Source organism: Apis cerana, linkage group LG1, assembly GCF_029169275.1.
Source record: "Apis cerana isolate GH-2021 linkage group LG1, AcerK_1.0, whole genome shotgun sequence".
Lineage (NCBI taxonomy): Eukaryota > Metazoa > Arthropoda > Insecta > Hymenoptera > Apidae > Apis > Apis cerana.
In genome coordinates, this window is record NC_083852.1 from 12,593,628 (window position 1) to 12,597,205 (window position 3,578).

Genomic DNA, 3,578 nt, shown 5'->3' on the forward strand with positions numbered 1-3,578 from the left:
TTATTGATGATTGCGTGATATTTGTATCGTGATATTTATTTATGATATTGATTCTATTAATCAAAAATTCAAAATATCAATATACTTATTTATATCAATATGATTTTTGTATTAATTGGAAAAATAAATAATTTCGTAATTGACATTTAATATAATTTTATGAGCAATTTGGTTATCTGGAAAATCTGGAAATTGATTTGGTCATTTACAATTATATTTTATTAAAAAATTATCCAATAATATATCATACATCTACAGAAATTTTTCAAATATAATATTTATAAAAATAGTACAATATAAATAGATATAGTATCTATTGTACATATCTACATTATTGTTACATTACAAAATTTCGAAGTCATTTCTAATTTTACATGAAATAAAAAATCTTTTATAAATAATTACGAAAAAAACTATTTATAATAAATATTTCTAAATAAAATTAGTATATTAATATAAGATACTTAATATTTGTTAAAAAATAATTTTAAAAAATTGATAATAAAAAATTTGATTTTACTTTATGCATATTTAATATTTCGTTTTTATTTTAGTATGTTATTATTCAACAAGCTTTCAATTTTCGAATTTCAAATAAATTTAATGAATTTATTTGAATTTCTTATCGTTTTCAAACTTTTGAACGTATAATCTCTTTTGCATTTATGTTAGTTACATTCATTTTGAAATGGTTTTCGTAATTCATTATATGTTAATATGTCTAATTTTAAATAAGACTTCTGTTTCATATTCATTTCATTCAAATAATATCGATAATTTTTAATATCAGTCCAAATGTTTTGAAAATAATAAAGTAATAAACTGTGAAATATCAAAGTTTTAGTAACTTTTAAAAATAATTTTTAGTAAAATAAAATCATAATATCTCATTCGCAATTTTGAGATTATTAATTATAAATTATATATAGATTATAGATTAAGTTTTGATAAAAATAAAAGAACGATATATGTTCATTCAGTAGTGTATATATGTATATATGTAATATGTAATATGTAATATGTGTATATATGTAAAATGTAGATAGCTATATAAAAATACTCGTTCACCCACATGAATTTAATATCGATCGCAAGTCGACAAGCAATTTTAAAATCGATTCGACTTTCTAGCCCAGAAAAGAGATCTCAGAAGTCATTAAATTAAATGTAGGATGTTCTAATTTGTGACCTTTTCTTTCCGACCGGTATCAAGTGCAAATTTTCTTCCTTTTCAGCTTCCGTTCCCAGGCGCCTCTGTCTCATTGTTAACTATTCCTATTCGTTTGCTCTTAAAACGGCAGCCTTTCAGAACGTAATGAAGACCCCTTCCCCCCATTCCTTTCTTCCCTCCTCATCCTCAACGTCAAACGAAACGTTACGTCTTGTCTGCTCGCCTTCGCTCGAAATGTTTCTTATTTCATCCCCGCTCTTTATCGAGCCTTCATCGTTCCCCGTTTCTCACGAATCGTGTCTCTCGTCCGTCTACTTTTCATTTTCCTCACTTTTAAACATCCACTCTTCGTTTTTCCTTCTTTTTCTTTTCTACCGTTGCCTTCTTTCCTTTCCTTTCCTTTCCTTTGCCGTTACCTTCGACGTGGCTTGAACATTAACGAGCTGTATCGAATGGAGGTAATCGTGATGTATGTAATTGCATCGGCCGTCGATTGGATAAGCGCCTTATGGCTTACGATAATACGCTTACCCCACGAGAATTCGGCGACGCGGCGTTTATGGCGCGTTGCACGCTGTAGAAATTATGTTGCGTCCCAGTTGCCAAACAGATGACCACACGTGACTCTGGACACCACCATTACTACATGACCGCGAAGTTGTAACCTGGCGCGATTATATTGAAAATTGAAGATTGAAAATTAGAATTTAACAAAAAGAATTCAATGATATTTAATTATTTCATTTCACTTTATGAAATGAAATATGGTAAGTAAACATTTTATTTATATCGTTTAATAAATTAATGCAAAGAATCTCTGGTAAAAGATTTGAATAATATTCGAATTAGATAGATATTAACATTTTTCATAATGTATAATTTTTTTAAAAATTAAAATTTTTTAGGAATAATAAATATTCTTCTGATTTAATTATTATAGGATAGGCTTTTTTTTTAGAGATTTTTGAAGAGATTAAGAAAAAAAAACTCTGATATTAAAAATTTCAATATTATAAAACATAATAATAAAAGTAAATTATAAAAGAAATATTTGTTATCATTCACGAAAAAAATGCAAATTGATTTCAAATTAATTTTACGTATGTATCTGTATTTAAATATAAGTATCAATTTTTGAAATATTATTTCTTACAGAATAACAAAATTATGGAAATAAAATATTCCGACAAAACTTTTGATCTGATAATAAGATTTTAAAAAATTTTAAATTAATTTGATTATTTTTCCAATTTGAAAAATTAAAATTCAAACTTATCAAATGACAAACAACAAAAGTTTTTTTAAAATACAATTTTCAGGAAAAGTTGAAATGAAAAGGGCGGAAACAAGAACGTAAGTCATTCCTCGAACAAGGAAAGGGTTGAGCCAGGAGCGATTGTCGCTTAAACGTATACAAGTAACGTAACAAATATCGAACCACCCTATTGTGGTTACAGTAAATTCGAAATTCGCGAACATGCCTGTAAACCATCCACAAAATTAATTGTTTGTTCATGGCAAGGCACGTTTATGAAAGTTTCAGAAAATTTACGTTCTTAAGAATCGATCAGCGATTGTGAGTGTAACGAGTGGTGCAACACTGCCAACAAAGTTTCCCAGGAACGCTTTAGCCGATTCCCTTTATATTTCGACGATCGTTCCATGCCGCGACGCATCGATTTCGTATTAGGGACGCGTTAACGCGTTGCTTAACGTTTTTCCGATCATGAGACCGGACATTTTGCCATGGTAAAAGTTGTTCGAGCGCGAAATGTTCGTGTGTCATTTGTTGTGGATTTATTTAAAATTATTAAATCTATGTTGATGAAGTTATTAAATTTATGTTGATGTTAATAATTCAGGATAATAATCTGTAGGTATAAAAATAAATGATAAAGAATGGAAAATGGAAAATTTAATAGCATGAGTATAAAGATAAATAAAAATAATGAAATTGAAAAATTTAAAAATCCAATTATTTCTCCATGATGGAAATGATAAAATTAAAGCATTTGATATCAAAATGTTTGCAACAATGTTATTATTCTAAATATCAGTTTATGATAATTAATTATAATTATTAATAAATAATCGTTTATAATATTTTATATATACATTTTAAATAATTATTTTATATTTTAGAACATCAATCTCTTTCAAATATTTGTTTCTAATAATACATACCAATTTCCAATTAATATTTGGTAAAGGTATCGAATATGAAATATCTGTTTGATATAAAATCATAATATTTTTATAAAGAAATGTTGCAATACTATAATAATGTAAAATTAGTAAAACAAGTGCTAACAAGTTACTCATGAGATTGGTATTTATGTAAATACAATTTCGTTAATATATCATTAAATATGTTTTTTCTTGCGACGACTTTTTATACTTATTTACA

The 3,578-nt window shown here is 26.6% G+C and overlaps 1 long non-coding RNA gene across 1 annotated transcript; it reads right to left on the bottom strand.

The window, feature by feature from the left end:
- Positions 1–936: 936 nt before the first annotated feature.
- Positions 937–2,808, bottom strand: LOC114577797 (uncharacterized). The gene is made up of 3 exons (XR_009831179.1): positions 2,724–2,808; positions 1,703–1,836; positions 937–1,614 (listed from the first exon to the last, which is right to left on the bottom strand). It is a non-coding gene; the product is annotated as an uncharacterized LOC114577797 (long non-coding RNA).
- Positions 2,809–3,578: the final 770 nt, after the last annotated feature.